The 20,616-nt window shown below is 40.0% G+C and overlaps 1 long non-coding RNA gene across 1 annotated transcript in view; it reads left to right on the forward strand.

Moving 5' to 3' along the window:
* LOC125755818 (uncharacterized) overlaps positions 1-13,500 on the forward strand; it is a 38,855-nt gene extending 25,355 nt beyond the window's left edge. Inside the window, exons 4-5 of the long non-coding RNA XR_007413180.1 lie at positions 6,747-6,801; positions 13,246-13,500. This is a non-coding gene — a long non-coding RNA (uncharacterized LOC125755818). The remainder of the gene's footprint in view (positions 1-6,746; positions 6,802-13,245) is intronic.
* The last annotated feature ends 7,116 nt before the right edge of the window (positions 13,501-20,616 follow it).

The raw sequence follows: 20,616 nt of genomic DNA on the forward strand, positions 1-20,616 counted from the left end.
CCCTGTCTTGAGTACTTCTATTCAGCCTTCTGAATATTCAGTTTAAGTTTCACCTTTTTTTTTTTTTTTTTTTTTTTTTGGTGAATCCTTTCTCATCTTTCCCAGATACTATAAATTCCTCCTATCTGGGTGCCTACAATATCTTATTCAGATCTCAGATATACTATTTACTAATTTATATGATAATGATTTGTTTATCACTTTGTGTAATAATGATTTGTGAGGTTTTCAATGACAGGTGTAATTTAGTGTCCCCATCACTGTGCCTGGGACAGAGCAGGCATACAATATATCAGTTAATTTTGGATCAAAGGAAGGGTCTTGGTTAGTGTGTATCAATAGCTATTTTAAGTAAATAAGTTGCTGGCTTACAGATAACTGAAATTACCTTACCTATCTATACATAGCAGTCATATAAGTTGGGTCTTTATGTTCCCCATCTTATGGATGAGGAAATTGGGGCCTGAGGTTAGGTGATTTGACCAAGGTAATTTGGCTAATAAGGACCAAAGAGAAGTTTCAAATTTAGGCAGATGAGGTACATTTATATGGAGAGTGGATGATGGTGTTATAGGCTCAAGGCAAGATGAAAGAGTACTTTTTAAAAAAAGATATTTATTTATTTATCTGAGAGAGAGAGAAAAAAAATAGACGTTTTCTTTATTGTAAGCCACTGAACCTTTGGGATCGTTTGCAATGCAGAAAGAACTAATACACTTGGCCTTCTTTTTTATTTTTTAAGATTTTATTTATTTATTCATGAGAATACACAGAGAGGAGAGAGAGGCAGAGACATAGGCAGAGGGAGAAGCAGGCTCCATGCAGGAAGCCTGACGTGGGACTCAATCCTGGCTCTCCAGGATCAGGACCTGGGCTGAAGGTGACGCTAAACCACTGAGCCGCCCGGGCTCCCCTATGCTTGGCCTTCTAAAAGCACTTTAACCAAGACTTTCTGTTGGGAATTAAGATGGCAGAGAATTAGGGGGACTCTGGGCTTTTCTAGTCCCTTAAACACAGCTGTATTGAGGTCAGGTCACTTAGAACACCCAGGAAATAGATCCAAGGACTGGGAGAAGGATCTCCATGGCTGGCGGGAGACTGTGTGGCAGATATGAGGTACAAGGAAGCGAATTCGGGGAGAGGAAAACTTTCACAAGTGCCAGGGAGAGGAGGGAATCCTTTCACAGAGAGAGAAAAGGGAGAAAAATAGAGAGAGGTTGAGTGTGGCCTCAGTCTACACAAGGTGGAATCCTCTTCAGAGGACTGATTAAGGAGCGAGAGGTACTGAGTGTCGCAGGTTTTTTGCAAACAGCATGTAGAGCTCACACTCTGAAGATTTGGAAATGTGGGACTTTTGCCAGAGCAGAGCTGTAATGTGAGCTCCTGGAGAGAAGGAGGGTGCTGTCCTCGGAGTGCACACATTGGTGTAGGGGTCTCCTGGATCGCATTGGGAGACAATGTACCCCTTCCTGGAGTGCATTTGGAAGAAGGTATAGTGCCTCTTCAAGGACAAGAGACCCTGAGGGCACCAGCACAAGGGCCTTCATGAGCAGGGAACAGAGGCCATGCACAGAGGGTGGATAACGGGGTTGCTGCTTTTCTTGCAGTGCCACACCATAGATTTTGTGTTATGTGCAGGCATGGGACTGAGGGTTTTTCTGGGACAGAGGATACCAGACATAGGGCAGCAAGGCTATCCTCTGGAGGAGAAGAGTGGTTCCACAGGGTGCCAGCTCCTTTATGGTTTGGCATTTTGAATCGCAGATGTGTGCCAAAAATAAAACGCAGGACAGCTATGGCGCTGGGTGGCTCATGACCCTCCCTATTCTGTGAGGGCTTCTTGAACTGCAGGGTGTGTGAGGTCTCTTGTCTGAGGACAAGAGAGTGGGGTGGAGACATTATCTACCTCACCACCAACAGAGTGAGACTTCAGAGAGCAACACAGGGGCCCCCAGTGGAGGTGGGTATCACTTAACACCAAACACTGCCCCCCCTGTACCTAGAAAGAGCATATTTACTATAACAGGCTTTTTTCTTCTTATCCAAGCTTATTTTAACAAACAAATCAAACCACACCTCGTTAAAGTTCTGAACATTTCCCATTGCAAGCAAGGAGGAGCTCTGAAGAGGCCTGACCAGAGGGAAAGAGCAGCCAAAACACAACAGCAGAGTGCACACAGTGTACAACAGAAACACTTCCTGAAGTTTCAGGCCCTGGATAATGTATGATCCCTTTTTAATATAGCATTACTCTTGGGTACAGGAAACATAAGAAACTTTCAAAATAACCAAAGACAGAAACTTAGGCAAAATAACAAGATGGAGGAATTCTCCCTAAAAGAAAGGTCAAGAAGGAGTCATAGCCAGATGATTGCTCAAAAGATCTCTGTACAAGCAGTATCTCTGAACAAGAATTTAGAACAACAGTCATGAGATTACTGGCTGGAAAAACAAAACTGGAGACATCATGATTTCGGGTTTCAAGCTATATTACAAAGTGGCAGTTGTCAAGACAGTATGTCCTGGTGCAAAAAGAGACACCCAGACCAATGGAACAGAATAGAGAACCCAGAAATGGACCCTCAATTCTATGGTCAACTAATCTTTGACAAAGCTGGAAAGAATATGAAATGGAAAAAAGTCTCTTCAACAAAAGGTGTTGGGAAAATTGGACAGCCACGTGCAAAAGAATGAAAAAGAAAGAAGAAAAAAGAAGAAACCACTTTCTTATACCATACACAAACATAAGTTCAAAATGGGTAAAAAACCTAAATGTGAAACAGGAATCATCAAACACAGGCAGAAGCCTCTTTGACCTTAGCCATAGCAACTTTTTTTTATTTATTTATTTATTTATTTATTTATTTATTTATTTATTTATTTATTCATTCATTCATTCATTCATCCATCCATCTATCTATCTATTTATTTATTTATTTATTTATTTATTTAATTTGTTTTATTTTTTGCCATAGCAACTTATTAGACCTACTGCCAGAAGCAAGGAAACAAAAGGAAAAATGAACTATTGGTACTTCATCAAGATAAAAATCTTCTGCACAGTGAAGGAAACAATCAACAAAACTAAAAGGCAATCTACAGAAGGGGAGAAGATATTCACAAATGACATATCAGATAAAGGCCTAGTATCCAAAATCTATAGAGAGCTTATCAAACTTAACACCCCTAAAATAAAAAATCCAGTTGAGAGATGGGCAGAAGACATGAATAGACATTTCTTCAAAGAAGACATACACATGGCTAACAGACATGTGAAAAGATGCTCAGCATCACTCTTTATTAGGGAAATACAAATCAAAACCATGATGAGATACTGCTTCCCACTGATCAGAATGGCTAAAATTAACAACTCGGGAAACAACAGACCTTGGCGGAGATGCAGAGAAAGGGGAACCCTCTAACACTGTTGGTGGGAATGCAAAGTGGTACAGCCATTCTGAAAAACAGTATGGAGTTTCCTCAAAAAAGTTAAAAATAGAACTACCTTAGGATCTAGCGATCAGAGTACTAGGTATTTATCCAAGGGGTACAAAAATAGTCATTTGAAGGGGGTACATGCACCCCAATGTTTATAGCAGCACTGTCTACTATAGCAAAAATAAGGAAAGAGTCTAAATGTCCATCGACTGATGAAAGATAAAGAAATGGTACACATACAGACACATACCTTGGAATATTACTCAGCTATCACAAAGAATGGAATCTTGCCATTTGCAATGACATAGATGGAACTAGAGGGTATTATGCTAAGCGAAATAAGTCAGTCAGAGAAAGACAAATACCATAAGATTTCACTCATAGGTAGAATCTAAAAAATAATGAGTGAACAAGCAAAAGGTATAATCAGACCTATAAATATGGAGAACAAATTGATGGCTGCCAGAGGTTAGGGTATGGTGGATGCTTGGGAAAAATGGGTGAAAGGGAGTAGGAGATACAGGCTTCCAGTTATGGAATGCATAACTCATGGGAATAAAAGTGTACAGCCTAGGGAATATAGTAAATGATATTACCATAGTATTGTATGGTGATAGATGGTAGCAACCCTTGTGGTGAGCATAGCATACTGTATAAACTTGTCAAATCACTATATTGTACATCTGACACTAATGTACCATTGTGTGCCAACTATAGTCCAAGGAAAAAAATAAAGTGAAAGTGCTCTGTAATCATTTGAGATCTCATCTCTCACCTAATCTGTCAAAGGGGAAGGAAAATTCTATTGAGTTAGCAAATAGGAGTGTAAGCTTTCAAAGGGCATCCTAAAGGTTGGCGCATAATATGAGGTAAAAAATGAATGTGAGATGCTGCAAATTTCTCTGAATGCTTTCTCCATTCTCTCCTTGCCTTATATTGCTGCTTTATTGACAGTTCCTTGTTTAATAATGCCTGCCTTCTCATTCTGGCACCTAGGATGCATCTCAAGAGTGTTGCCCAAATAATGTTGGCTTCTTCATTCTTCTTTTTGGAGAGAAAGAGTATCCTTGAAGGTCCTTCTCTTCTACCATGGTGGCCCTGGTCATTTCCTGTCCCACATTATGCAAAAATGTGTATATGTGTAACCTCCACTTAAAAAAAAAGATTTATTTATTTATTTATGAGAGACACAGACTGAGAGGGAGAGGCAGAGACATAGGCAGAAGGAGAAGCAGACTCCTCACAGAGAGCCCTATGCAGGACTCGATTCTGGATCCCGGGATCATGATCTGAGCTGAAGGCAGGTGCCCAACTGTTGAGCTACTCAGGCATCCCATGAACCCCACTTTTAAATACACTTGCATTCCCTTCCCTCCCTGGAGCTCAGACACTGATCTGGAGTGAAATGAGGAGATGCTCAGTGCATCACGCCCTCAGACAGAGCTGTCTTTTTGTCTTATTCTCCCTACCATGTCACATCCATCCCTACATTCTTTCTTGGTTACCCATATCCTCCTCTCATTCCATCCTGTCCCCTAAGTCCTGGTTATAATTAGGTGTTTGAAACAAGTCTTATGTTTCACTTGAAATACTTGGCTAATGTGTGCAACTTTGCTACATCCTCATAATGACTTGTGAAGATAGAAATTACTTTTCCTGATCGTACAGATAAAATAATTCATCTCATTAATATTGGAAGTTCAGTTGAAATCTCAGGTCTGTCTGACTCTATCTAATAGATCTATGATTTTCAAAGTTTTGTCCAACAGCTGAGCTCTTTTTTTTCCTTAAATTAAATTTTACCTGGAATCTTTCATTCATAGAATGCCTTGGGCTACAAGTAATGAAACCCTGATTCAAGCTGGCTGGCATGATGAAAAGAATTAAAAATCTCCCCCAACAAGAAGTTGAAAGGTGGCATGAGCTATGGTGTTTTGAGCTCCAGCACTACTTCTACATGGTTTTTTTTTTTTTTGCTTTTCCTTCCCCTGTGTGATGCTTTCATCCTCAGACTGGGAGCAAGACAGCTGTAGTGATTCCAGGATTCTAGGCATCCCACCTGGATTAGAAAATACACAAAGTTGGAACAGAGGTAATCTCACCTTATGAGAGAGGAATGTTTCCTAGAAGTTCCCTAGCAGACTCACTTTGTGTCTTTGCCTACATCTGGGTCACATGCTAGTTTTAAATAAATTCCTGGAAAGGGGCCATCATGATTGGTGTATGTAAAACAAGATTCACTCTGAAGCTGAGAATAGGGTTCCCCTTGCCCTCAAAATTCTAAGATAGTCCCTAGGATTCCCATCTCCTGATGCACATGTACATAATCTCCTAACTTGGAGTGTGTGTGAAAATTGTGAATATGATAGGATAGTCATTTCTTTGATTCGATTGTTATGTGGCCAATAGTGATAGAGTAAACCCTCTGGTGATTACACTATGTAAGATTGTGTCATGGCAGATGGGAGAGATACTGGAAGTGTGAGAGAGGTTCAGTACAGTGAGGATTCTAAGCCACTAGCTTTGAACATGGAGGGGTCAAATGGCAAGGATCTGAGGGTGACTTGTTGGAGCTGAGATCAGTCCCTGATTGACACCAGTAGCCACTAGGAACTGAATTCTTCCAACAGTCTGAATGAACACAGAAGCAGATTCTTCCCTAGAACTTCCAGAAAGGCATGTAATGTGGCTGACACCCAGATTTCACCCTGTGAAACACTGAGGAAAGAACCCACACACATTCCCAGATTTCTGATATATGGAACTATGAGATAATAGATAGGTGTTTTTTTTTTTAAGGATTTTATTTATTTATTCATGAGAGACACACACAGAGAGAGGCAGAGACATAGGCAGAGGCAGAAGCAGACTCCTGGTGGGGAGCCTGATATGGCACTTGATCCCAGGCCTCTGGAATCACGACTTGAGCCAAAGAAAGGCGGACGCTCAACCACTGAGCCACCCCGGTGCCCTAGATGGGTGTTGTTTTAAGCCATTAATATATGATTTATTTTGTAACAATAGAAAACTGAAATAAACCATAAGGTACTAAACTCTGCCAATGGCCTGAATGGACTTAGAATAGACCGACCGGTATTCCTTGGATGGCCTCTCAGTCCCAGTTAACACCTTGATTCAGCCTGGGAGACCCCGAGCAGAGAACCTAGTTTCTTTGTGTCCACACTTCTGACCTATGGAAACTGTTAGACAATAATGGGCATTGTTTTAAGTTGCTAAACTTAAACAGGTTTGTAGTAACCATTGATAAGCAATATATGATTAATACACTCCCCATTCTCTACCCTCAGGTCACATTGGAGGTGGACATCTGAAAGCACTGGGCTCTGTCAAAACAAAGTGGAGGTTAGATGTTGAGTATAAAATAGATAACAGTAACATTTTATTACCATGATTTTATTTTCTAAATTCATAAACATAATAAAGTTAATAAAGGAAAATCATAGTACTGTTCTACAGAATGTATGAAATTGAGGGTTATGAATGACAATTACTACATCTCATTTGTTTCCTATTTTCTGTTGGTTGCACACATCAAGACAATCCTGACTCACACATATTTAGTAATCATGCAGTCAACTTAATAATTTTAGACATGCATAGGTTTGAATAAAAAAAAAGACCACTGTAGAGACATAACCCCTGTAATCACTGAGACAGTTACAAGAAGTCTAATTAAATACAAGACATGATAGAATTTTTATACTACGATTTTTATAAAATCAAATTTTTTTGTGGTTGCATAATTATTACTGTTTCTAGAGTGTTTCAATCTGATATGACATTTAAATATACATGTTAATTTTATTACGGTACTTATAATAGCTGAATATATAAAATATTTAAAACAGGTGAATATATTATGCACATATATGAGTACATATATATTTTTATGAAGTTTGAATCCAGCTTTGTGGAGCATTAAAGCACCTTGCTAGTCCTCTAGAGTTCCACAGAAAATAATTTGAAAGCTCTTGCTCCAATCCCATGGTTCTGTGCTGACTTCTGCTGATCCTTCAGGATAGCTCACCTCATCTAGGAGAAAGCTAAATGGCTTACTTAACTAATAAATACCTCATGTTAAGCTGTTGTGAAACTAAAATTCTGGGGAGAAGAAGAACTTCAGGTTTTGGGTGACAACAGTTCTCAGCCCTTTTGAGCTCATCTCCTGGGATGGATGCTACCTCCTAGAGGGGAGGCCAAGCAAGGATTTCATGTACCTGAGATTCTACATGTTTGTGGGCCATGCAGTAGTGGAACTTGCCTGCAATAGAACAGATCTTGGGCTGTGGAGCTGGTCTGGCCTCACCACATGGGCACTGGAGGTGACTTGTTCTTCTAGACTCCATTGACTATAAAGTGTGGCTTAATTTTCCAGTTAGTCTAGAAAACTAAATGTCAAGATGTCTATGAAAATTTTAACCCACTATCTGGGACCTATTTAAAACTCAAGAAAATGGCTCAATATCCCTAATCTAAAACCCTGGGGCCAGATGTTTTTGGGAACTTAGAAATTTTTGGATTTCAGAAAGAAAATTTGGTGCAGATACTCACTGTAATGTCCCTGGAAAAGTCTAGGACAGCAGCGCATAATCAAGCATGGTGATGTATCATTTTTTAGATCCATATTAAGTGTGAATATTCATACCAAGTGGGCTAAAGAAAAACCACAATAACTCCCTGAGTTAGAGACATTTTATAATAAAAGAGTTCTAAGAAAGTTTCCAGGAAAATTTAACAATTATAAACATGCATGCATCAAACAGGGGAATCCCAAGCACCTGAAGCAAAAACTGGCAGAATTGGAGAGAGAAATAGATCTATCAACAGTAGTGGTTGAAGACTTTAACACCCCACTCAAAATAACAGATCAAAAAATTAGACAGAAAATCGGTCATATTTAGAGGCTACATATGGTAACTAAAGATTCCCAAACTGTAGCCCAAGTATCTTTCTTTTTTTAAATATTTATTTATTTTAGAGAGAGAGAGTGTGCGTGCAAGTGGAGGGGCGGGGGGGTGGATAAGCAGACTTCCCACTGAACAGGGAGCCCATGTGTGGCTCCATCTCAGGACCCCAGGACCCTGAGATCATGACCTGAGCCAAAACTGAGAGTCAGATGATCAACTGATTGAGCCACTCAGGTGCTGCTAGCCCAAGTTTCATTTGGACTAGCCCAGCTTCCCTATCTAACCATATGATCTTAATTTCTGTGCTTATTAACTTAAGCCTCATGGATCCCCAGACAATCTATTTGTGGCTTTTAAGGGCTTCATAAACTTGTAAAATAATATTTAATTTTTGTGAGTGAATGTATTTGGAGAAGGTATGTTTATAGTTTTCGTCAGTTAACATTTATGCATTTGAGGGTGCACTATATATCAGGTACTGGACTAAAGTGTTACAGCTGTGAATAAAATGTTCATATGGAGGTGAGGTGGCTAAGACATTCAGACAAAGATCATAAGTAAATGAGATTACTTTAAATACTAATGTATGCTCTGAGAACAACAGGATAGAATAGTGTGATAGGTATCAGCTTTGAGGACCACTAATTTAGCTGAGGTATCAAAGAAGGCTTCTCTTAGGAGGTGATATTTGAAGGGTAGAAGGAGAAGAGGGAACACTTAATATCTTGAGATAGGAACAAATGTATTATGTTCAAGAGGCTGAACAAAGACAGAGTGGCTGGAGCATAGCAACCAAACGGGAGCATGGAGAGAGGTGGTATTGGAGGAGGCAGGGTTCATGTTTGGGATTTCCCTTTATCCAACCATATCTTGCAAAGATACAGGCATATTTTCTAAGATCAGCTTTGTAAAGCCAAATTATGTTACAAGATAGATAACTTAGTTGCTGGTTTGAGGGCCTATTAGCAATAATCAACACTTGTACTATAAGTAGAATATGAACATTTAGATCCTGTAGAAAGCTTAGAGCCATGGGTTCTTTCCTACATATTTGTACACCTTCTGACTGGGTTACTATATCTAGTATCTCTGTTGTTCTATCTTTAATTACAAAAGTTATAGCTGATATTTATTGAATACTTTCTATGTGGCAGGCTTTCTTCTAACTATTTTACATGGATTATTGCAATCTTTACAAGTAATTGTGAGGTAGGTATTATTTTTGTTATAGTTGGGGAAATTGAGCACAGAGAGATTATATACTATTAGAAAAATCATAGATTCAGGGCTGTCAAATAAGATATCTTTCAAGGAATTTGGAGAATCTTTCTGATATAATTTTTGCTTGTGAATTTTTGGAGAAAGATTTTTTTTTTTTTACTTTTCTATATTAAAGTGTCAGTAACAAATTAGACTTCCCTCACCTTGTTTCCCAGTTAGTTTCACAGGAAGAATAATGTCAATGCTTTCTGGCTACATAGCATATATCTTTACAAGTATTCTAGATGCTTCCTGTTAGCTAGTGATGCTCATAATATTGACAGTTTTGTTTTCAAGGATGTGATGGGCTGAATAAACATGATTCTTCACTATAGACCCATTGCACTCTTGGCATAATGTTTCTGAATACTTGGATAAAGTCATTTTTTCACAAGAACATCTTGCTTGTGTTACCAAAATTATACTCTGCTGAGGAGACAGCTCATGACTCATGTGTAAAAGAAACCTTTGTAACTCTTCTGGGAAAAGTGCTCATTTTCAACTTGCATTTATTGGCACTGTTCAATTTAGGTGAGAATGCTGTGTGAAGTAGCTCTCCTAAAAAATCATCTTAGAGTTTATTTAGTCAGTAACACAATCCAGCACTTGTCAAATCCATTTACTACTATTTACATATGAGCCGTCTTAAAGAGGGCTGAAAAATTATTAATAGGCTATTCACTTTTCAGATTGTTCAAAAATGAGATGCTAAGACAGAAATTGGTTCTTTTGCATTTTTATATTTCCTCCTAATTCTTGGCTGATGTCCCTTGCTCTTGTATACTGTGGGAAACTTTCCTATGGTGTTAATGAGCTCTGTCAGGAATCATAGCTAGGGAGCCCAACCCACGGTCCCTGTCAGACCCAAGAATTCGCACAGTGTTAAATTTTTAATGTGAAGTCCTTTAGGTGGGACATTCCTGCCCCATTTTACCCTTGTCACCATTACAGTGTTTTGTATGACCCAAATTATATACTTATATGTTGGGCTCGGCTTCTGAAGAATACCTAAGGATACTCTTCAGTTTGTAGAAGATAGTTCCCTAATTTTCTCTTTTTCAAAATATGAGTGCCTTTTCGGCCAGCTCATCAACTGAGTACATTTTGGGATTTCTTAAACTCAAACATGTCTGGCAAGGACTCAGCCTTATTTCTTTTTGGGGTCCAACTTTTTGTAACCAAGCATTCTACAGGATTGAGAAATTAGCTATTGGAGTTGGAGTCTGTTAATAGCAATCAAGATCTGGGCTCCACATGTGGGATAATGACTGGGGCCAGTGATATGCTTGGCCCTAAATACTATTCTAAATATTTATGTAACTTCCGACTTGATGTATGAATTTTTAATCACCGTGTGCCTTGGGGGAAGAGTTTGAAGTTAAGAGACTGCCAATTATTTATTCTGTAATATGTAGCACACTTTCTTATCACTAATTTTCATATAAGCCCCAAGTCCTGAAAAAAAAATCTCTAAGATTCTATACTTGTATTGTCCAATATAGTAGCCACTAGCATGTAACTAATGAGCACTTGAAACATGGCTGGTCCAAATTAGTTCAAAGATGTACAGTAAATGTAAAATATTCACCAGATTTCCAAGAGATAGTATGAAAAATAGAGTATAAAATATCTTCTTAGTAATTTTTTATATTGGTTACATATTAGAATGATAATATTTTGTATATATTGGGTTGAATAAAATATATTATTAAAATTGATCTACCCATTTCTTTTTTCCCTTTTTAAATGTGACTACTAGAAAAATTAAAATTAATGTGTGGCTTGTATTTATGACTTGTACTATATTTATATTGGACAACATTGATCTAAATAGCTAACAAAGACCATTATAACCCTAACACATATTAATGTTTAGCACAGATCACAACTGGGAAATATTAACATTCATTGGTCTTGGTGTAGTACTAAATGTATTTGTCATAGGGCAGTCATAATTTAAATGCCAATACATTCTCATTGAGTCAGTATACTTATTTGTTGCATGAGTTCCTCCATTCATCTTCCAATACTTCCACTTTAAAAAAAGCTCCCCAAAATACAGTTGGATGTGGATGTTCTGGTGTCTGAAATAGTCTATTGCTTTTAGTGGATTATAGTTGAGAAGCAGGAGGCACATGGTTTGTTTTGACAGCTAGGAATGCAAGAGACTTTCTAGTTTAGATTTAACATTCCATCTGCTGTGTTTTGCAAGTGGAAGAGCTGAAGCTCAGTGAAGAGGAACCTGATGGAATAGGATGGTGGTAGCTGTTTTATCCTATGTCTTCTTTAAAAAAAAAAACTTATGAGCTAAAGAAGAGACATAACAAACAATATCACTGTGCATTAGCAACTTTGCCAAATTTAACAGATGAACATACTCTATTGAGTATCACTCAGATTGCTCACTGCTCTGCCTCAACTACTAGGGAAAGCCACCTCTTGAAAGCTATAGATTCCATTTCTGACTTAGAAAGCCTGCCTCCTCTGGACTGCTAGAATAAGTCAAACAAAGCAGAAGATTGCTTCTTAGAGCAAATTGAATAAATTTCTGATTGCCAGGTCTCTGTGGAATTCATAGGTGAAAGGGATTCAGAAATAGAGACTCAAAGGATTTCTTTCTCACCCTAACACTTAGGCCAAACTTGTATCTTCTAAATTCAGATATCTAGTAACAGTGTTCTGAGTGAATGGCTGGGGACTATAGCAGCTGCTTTTGTAGATTGACTGTTAAGTTCCTTAAATGAACTAACTACAGTGGCAGAAAATATTAGCTCTCCAAGATTTGTTCTTCCTTTCACAGTAATAGGATTATACTTGGAATGTGACTGGTCAGCTAGACATTAACATTTTCAAACTTCTTTGAAGTTATGTATACAGTTATGTGTTTAATTTCTCTCTAATGGAATGCAAGAGGAAGTGAGATGTGCTATTTTTAGCCCAAGCCTTTAAGTTGCTGAACGTGCTTTCTTCATATATTCTTACCCCTTCCTGTGAGCCAAAAATTGGTCAATATTGACCAAAAAGACCATATTGACCTGAAACTTGGAGATACGGAATCTTTATCAGCCTAGGTCACTTAATGACCATGTAGAACAGAGTTACCTGGTCTGGGCTGTTCCTTGAGAGAGAAATACATTTTACGTGTCTGAGCTGTTTCATTGTGGGATGTGTTACAGTTATTTGGTCTATCTTAACAAATGGAAACCTATTAGGTGTTATATTGGTATAATTATCTGATTTGAAAATAAGGAAATATAATCACAACAAAGATAGTTTTCTTTACTATTCGGATACACTTTTATCTGCAATAGACATGAATTATTTTTCTTGCCTTCCACTTGAGATGGCTGCAGACATTAATCATAGAGATAGAGGATATTTGAACTGGGAAAGGATCATTTAGTCCAACCCATTTTGCAAATGAGGAAAAACCTGTAACTTGCCAGCCTGACATGGCTAGTGAGTTGCAAGAATTAAACTAGAATTCAAGTTTCCTATTTCTCATGCCAGTATATTTACAATATATCCAAGAGATATATTAATTTTCATCCAACATGGCAACTGTGACTGATCAATAGTGCCTGTCATGACTAGTGGTTTTTTTTTTTTTTTTTTTAAGATTTTATTCATGAAAGACACAGATTGAGACAGACAGAGGCACAGACAGAAGCAGACTCCATGCAGGGAGCCCAACATGTCTCTAGGATTACACCCTGGGATGAAGGCAGCGCTAAACCACTGAGCCACAGAGGCTGCCTAGGACTAGTGTTTTCAGGAGTATGAAGCCACTTTCTGGCCCATGGGGGAGGGAAGAGAGTGGACACAATTCTGCATTGCATTCACCAGTTGTGCATTATCAAATGCAGCTTCACATCAAGGTAAGTTCTGTGATTAATCTTGGCAGTATTAAAAAAGTTCTAGATAGCTATTTGGGGTAACAAAGGATTTATGGGGGGGAGGAGCAAGATGGCGGAAGAGCAGGGTCTCCAAATCACCTGTCTTCACCAAATTACCTAGAAAACCTTCCAATCATCCTGAAAATCTATGAATTCGGCCTGAGATTTAAAGAGAGACCAGCTGGAATGCTACAGTGAGAAGAGTTCGCGCTTCTATCAAGGTAGGAAGACGGGGAAAAAGAAGTAAAGAAACAAAGGCCTCCAAGGGGGAGGGGCCGCGGGGAGCCGGGCTGAGGCCGGGGCGAGTGTCCCCAGGACAGGAGAGCCCCGTCCCGGAGACGCAGGAGCTGCACCGACCTTCCCGGGCGGAAAGGGGCTCGCGGGGAGTTGGAGCAGGACCCAGGAGGGCGGGGATGCCCTCGGGCTCCCCGGGACAGTAACAGCAACTGCGCGCCCAGGAGAGTGCCCCGAGCTCCCTAAGGGCTGCAGCGCGGGCGGCGGGACCCGGCGGGACCCGGAGCAGCTCGGAGGGGCTCGGACGGAGGCTCCGCGGAGGGGGCTGCGCGGCCCCGGGAGCAGCTCGGAGGGGCTCGGGCAGAGGAAGAGGCTCCATGCGGAGGGGGCTGCGCGGTTCCAGGAGCAGCTCGGGGTGCTCGGGCAGCGGCTCCGCGGAGGGGGTTGCGCGGCCCGGGAGGGCGAATCCACCAGCGCAGGCTCCGGAGCACAGGGCGCCGGGACACAGCCCAGGATCCCGCCTCCCCCGGGACAGGCAGAGGCCGGGAGGGCCCAGGACAGCGAGGACGCTCCTGCCCCAGCTGAGCAGATCAGCGGCCCCGCCCGGAGCCTCCAGGCCCTGCAGACCGAGTTCCTGCCGGAGCTGAATCCAGGTTTCCAGAGCTGCCCCGCCACTGGGGCTGTTCCTCCTGCGGCCTCACGGGGTGAACAACCCCCACTGAGCCCTGCACCAGGCAGGGGCACAGCAGTTCCCCCAACTGCTAACACCTGAAAATCAGCACAGCAGGCCCCTCCCCCAGAACACCAGCTAGACTGACAACTTCCAGGAGAAGCCAAGGGACTTAAAGTACACAGAATCAGAAGATACTCCCCAGTGGTTCTTCTTTTTTTTTTTTGTTTTGTTTTGTTTTGTTTTGCTTTCTGATTTGTTTCCTTCCCCCACCCCCTTTTTTTTCTCCTTTCTTTTTCTTTCTCTTTTTCTTCTCTTTTTTTTTCTTTTCGTTTTTTTTTCTTCCCCTTTTTTTTCCTCTTTCTCTTTTCTTTCCTTCTTTCTCTCCTCTCTTTTTCTCTTTTTCCCAATACAACTTGCTTTTGGCCACTCTGCACTGAGCAAAATGACTAGAAGGAAAACCTCACCTCAAAAGAAAGAATCAGAAACAGTCCTCTCTCCCACAGAGTTACAAAATCTGGATTACAATTCAATGTCAGAAAGCCAATTCAGAAGCACTATTATACAGCTACTGGTGGCTCTAGAAAAAAGCATAAAGGACTCAAGAGACTTCATGACTGCAGAATTTAGAGCCAATCAGGCAGAAATTAAAAATCAATTGAATGAGATGCAATCCAAACTAGAAGTCCTAACGACGAGGGTTAACGAGGTGGAAGAACGAGTGAGTGACATAGAAGACAAGTTGATAGCAAAGAGGGAAACTGAGGAAAAAAGAGACAAACAATTAAAAGACCATGAAGATAGATTAAGGGAAATAAACGACAGCCTGAGGAAGAAAAACCTACGTTTAATTGGTGTTCCCGAGGGGGCCGAAAGGGACAGAGGGCCAGAATATGTATTTGAACAAATTCTAGCTGAAAACTTTCCTAATCTGGGAAGGGAAACAGGCATTCAGATCCAGGAAATAGAGAGATCCCCCCCTAAAATCAATAAAAACCGTTCAACACCTCGACATTTAATAGTGAAGCTTGCAAATTCCAAAGATAAGGAGAAGATCCTTAAAGCAGCAAGAGACAAGAAATCCCTGACTTTTATGGGGAGGAGTATTAGGGTAACAGCAGACCTCTCCACAGAGACCCGGAAGGCCAGAAAGGGCTGGCAGGATATAGTCAGGGTCCTAAATGAGAAGAACATGCAACCAAGAATACTTTATCCAGCAAGGCTCTCATTCAAAATGGAAGGAGAGATAAAGAGCTTCCAAGACAGGCAGCAACTAAAAGAATATGTGACCTCCAAACCAGCTCTGCAAGAAATTTTAAGGGGGACTCTTAAAATTCCCCTTTAAGAAGAAGTTCAGTGGAACAGTCCACAAGGACTGAATAGATATCATGATGACACTAAACTCATATCTCTCAATAGTAACTCTGAATGTGAACGGGCTTAATGACCCCATCAAAAGGCGCAGGGTTTCAGACTGGATAAAAAAGCAGGACCCATCTATTTGCTGTCTACAAGAGACTCATTTTAGACAGAAGGACACCTACAGCCTGAAAATAAAAGGTTGGAGAACCATTTACCATTCGAATGGTCCTCAAAAGAAAGCAGGGGTAGCCATCCTTATATCAGATAAACTAGAATTTACCCCAAAGACTGTAGTGAGAGATGAAGAGGGACACTATATCATACTTAAAGGATCTATTCAACAAGAGGACTTAATATATATGCTCAATATATATGCTCCGAATTTGGGAGCTGCCAAATATATAAATCAATTATTAACCAAAGTGAAGAAATACTTAGATAATAATACACTTATACTTGGTGACTTCAATCTAGCTCTTTCTATACTCGATAGGTCTTCTAAGCACAACATCTCCAAAGAAACAAGAGCTTTAAATGATACACTGGACCAGATGGATTTCACAGATATCTACAGAACTTTACATCCAAACTCAACTGAATACACATTCTTCTCAAGTGCACATGGAACTTTCTCCAGAATAGACCACATATTGGGTCACAAATCGGGTCTGAACCGATACCAAAAGATTGGGATTGTCCCCTGCATATTCTCGGACCATAATGCCTTGAAATTAGAACTAAATCACAACAAGAAGTTTGGAAGGACCTCAAACACGTGGAGGTTAAGGACCATCCTGCTAAAAGATAAAAGGGTCAACCAGGAAATTAAGGAAGAATTAAAAAGATTCATGGAAACTAATGAGAATGAAGATACAACCGTTCAAAATCTTTGGGATGCAGCAAAAGCAGTCCTAAGGGGGAAATACATCGCAATACAAGCATCCATTCAAAAACTGGAAAGAACTCAAATACAAAAGCTCACCTTACACATAAAGGAGCGAGAGAAAAAACAGCAAATAGATCCTACACCCAAGAGAAGAAGGGAGTTAATAAAGATTCGAGCAGAACTCAACGAAATCGAGACCAGAAGAACTATGGAACAGATCAACAGAACCAGGAGTTGGTTCTTTGAAAGAATTAATAAGATAGATAAACCATTAGCCAGCCTTATTAAAAAGAAGAGAGAGAAGACTCAAATTAATAAAATCATGAATGAGAAAGGAGAGATCACTACCAACACCAAGGAAATACAAACGATTTTAAAAACATATTATGAACAGCTATACGCCAATAAATTAGGCAATCTAGAAGAAATGGACGCATTCCTGGAAAGCCACAAACTACCAAAACTGGAACAGGAAGAAATAGAAAACCTGAACAGGCCAATAACCAGGGAGGAAATTGAAGCAGTCATCAAAAACCTCCCAAGACACAAGAGTCCAGGGCCAGATGGCTTCCCAGGGGAATTCTATCAAACGTTTAAAGAAGAAACCATACCTATTCTCCTAAAGCTGTTTGGAAAGATAGAAAGAGATGGAGTACTTCCAAATTCGTTCTATGAAGCCAGCATCACCTTAATTCCAAAGCCAAAGACCCCACCAAAAAGGAGAATTACAAACCAATATCCCTGATGAACATGGATGCAAAAATTCTCAACAAGATACTGGCCAATAGGATCCAACAATACATTAAGAAAATTATTCACCATGACCAAGTAGGATTTATCCCTGGGACACAAGGCTGGTTCAACACCTGTAAAACAATCAATGTGATTCATCATATCAGCAAGAGAAAAACCAAGAACCATATGATCCTCTCATTGGATGCAGAGAAAGCATTTGACAAAATACAGCATCCATTCCTGATCAAAACTCTTCAGAGTGTAGGGATAGAGGGAACATTCCTCGACATCTTAAAAGCCATCTATGAAAAGCCCACAGCAAATATCATTCTCAATGGGGAAGCACTGGGAGCCTTTCCCCTAAGATCAGGAACAAGACAGGGATATCCACTCTCACCACTGCTGTTCAACATAGTACTGGAAGTCCTAGCCTCAGCAATCAGACAACAAAAAGACATTAAAGGCATTCAAATTGACAAAGAAGAAGTCAAACTCTCCCTCTTCACCGATGACATGATACTCTACATAGAAAACCCAAAAGTCTCCACCCCAAGATTGCTGGAACTCATACAGCAATTCGGTAGCGTGGCAGGATACAAAATCAATGCCCAGTAGTCAGTGGCATTTCTATACACTAACAATGAGACTGAAGAAAGAGAAATTAAGGGGTCAATCCCATTTACAATTGCACCCAAAAGCATAAGATACCTAGGAATAAACCTCACCAAAGATGTAAAGGATCTATACCCTGAAAACTATAGAACACTTCTGAAAGAAATTGAGGAAGACACAAAGAGATGGAAAAATATTCCATGCTCATGGATTGGCAGAATTAATATTGTGAAAATGTCAATGTTACCCAGGGCAATATACACGTTTAATGCAATCCCTATCAAAATACCATGGACTTTCTTCAGAGAGTTAGAACAAATTATTTTAAGATTTGTGTGGAATCAGAAAAGACCCCGAATAGCCAGGGGAATTTTAAAAAAGAAAACCATATCTGGGGGCATCACAATGCCAGATTTCAGGTTGTACTACAAAGCTGTGGTCATCAAGACAGTGTGGTACTGGCACAAAAACAGACACATAGATCAGTGGAACAGAATAGAGAATCCAGAAGTGGACCCTGAATTTATGGGCAACTAATATTCGATAAAGGAGGAAAGACTATCCATTGGAAGAAAGACAGTCTCTTCAATAAATGGTGCTGGGAAAATTGGACATCCACATGCAGAAGAATGAAACTAGACCACTCTCTTTCACCATACACAAAGATAAACTCAAAATGGATGAAAGATCTAAATGTGAGACAAGATTCCATCAAAATCCTAGAGAAGAACACAGGCAACACCCTTTTTGAACTCGGCCATAGTAACTTCTTGCAAGATACATCCACGAAGGCAAAAGAAACAAAAGCAAAAATGAACTATTGGGACTTCATCAAGATAAGAAGCTTTTGCACAGCAAAGGATACAGTCAACAAAACTCAAAGACAACCTACAGAATGGGAGAAGATATTTGCAAATGACATATCAGATAAAGAGCTAGTTTCCAAGATCTGTAAAGAACTTATTAAACTCAACACCAAAGAAACAAACAATCCAATCATGAAATGGGCAAAAGACATGAACAGAAATCTCACAGAGGAAGGCATAGACATGGCCAACATGCATATGAGAAAATGCTCTGCATCACTTGCCATCAGGGAAATACAAATCAAAACTACAATGAGATACCACCTCACACCAGTGAGAATGGGGAAAATTAACAAGGCAGGAAACCACAAATGTTGGAGAGGATGTGGAGAAAAGGGAACCCTCTTACACTGTTGGTGGGAATGTGAACTGGTGCAGCCACTCTGGAAAACTGTGTGGAGGTTCCTCAAACAGTTAAAAATATACCTGCCCTACGACCCAGCAATTGCACTGTTGGGGATTTACCCCAAAGATACAAATGCAATGAAACGCCGGGACACTTGCACCCCGATGTTTATAGCAGCAATGGCCACGATAGCCAAACTGTGGAAGGAGCCTCGGTGTCCATCGAAAGATGAATGGATAAAGACGATGTGGTTTATGTATACAATGGAATATTACTCAGCCATTAGAAATGACAAATACCCACCATTTGCTTCAACGTGGATGGAACTGGAGGGTATTATGCTGAGTGAAGTAAGTCAGTCGGAGAAGGACAAACATTATATGTTCTCATTCATTTGGGGAATATAAATAATAGTGAAAGGGAAAATAAGGGAAGGGAGAAGAAATGTGTGGGAAATATCAGAAAGGGAGACAGAACGTAAAGACTGCTAACTCTGGGAAACGAACTAGGGGTGGTAGACGGGGAGGAGGGCGGGGGGTGGGAGTGAATGGGTGACGGGCACTGGGTGTTATTCTGTATGTTAGTAAATTGAACACCAATAGACATTACTTCTATAAAAAAAAAAAAAACTACCTAGAGTTTGTTAAACTTCATGGTGTATCCTCTAATTTCATGAGGCTTCTAGGCAAAGAATACCAAGGAGCTTTATTTAATTCACTGACCAAAAAAATGCACAACAGGTCTCTACTTGATTCCTTCCAATAAATGATGCAATAAAGTTTAGGTTTCCTTAGGAAAAAAAAAAAAAAAGAGATGAATGAGAGACAGACAGTGGTCACAATACAAGTCCAGGATTTTACACTTCCCAGCAGTCAAAGCTGATTTACCCTAATGGCAGAGGCCACTTAACCCAATGTCAGTTGCACAAGTTTTTTTTTTTTGTTTTGTTTTGTTTTGTTTTGTTTTTTAATTGCACAAGTTTTTAGGTAAGTCCTGATCTTAGCATTAGGGATTAAAGGAGCTCCATCTTAATATTTGGGGTATTAGCCTCATGTCTCATTTGTGGCCTGTCTGGTCCAGAATTTGTGAATTGTCTTTGCTTTTACCCTTCCTTTGGTGCTGGGTCTGGAACAGAAATTTCCGTCTCAGTTTCCACATTTGAATCCTTTCCTTAGTTTTTGCCCCAGAGCCTATAAAATTGTCAAAAGTTGGTTTTCAAACTGCCAATGCCCTTTCCTGGACCCTACCTTCATGTATGAAGTCCTCAACCTGTTCAGATTTCCCTCTCTGCCTGGATCTTTGAACAATATCTACTCTCAAAAGTACAGCCTCTGTGTTCTGTTTGTATTTTACAATTTTAGTATTTTGAATCTTTTTACTTGG

The sequence above is a fragment of the Canis lupus genome, chromosome 9, assembly GCF_003254725.2.
Source record: "Canis lupus dingo isolate Sandy chromosome 9, ASM325472v2, whole genome shotgun sequence".
NCBI classification, from domain to species: Eukaryota; Metazoa; Chordata; class Mammalia; order Carnivora; family Canidae; genus Canis; species Canis lupus.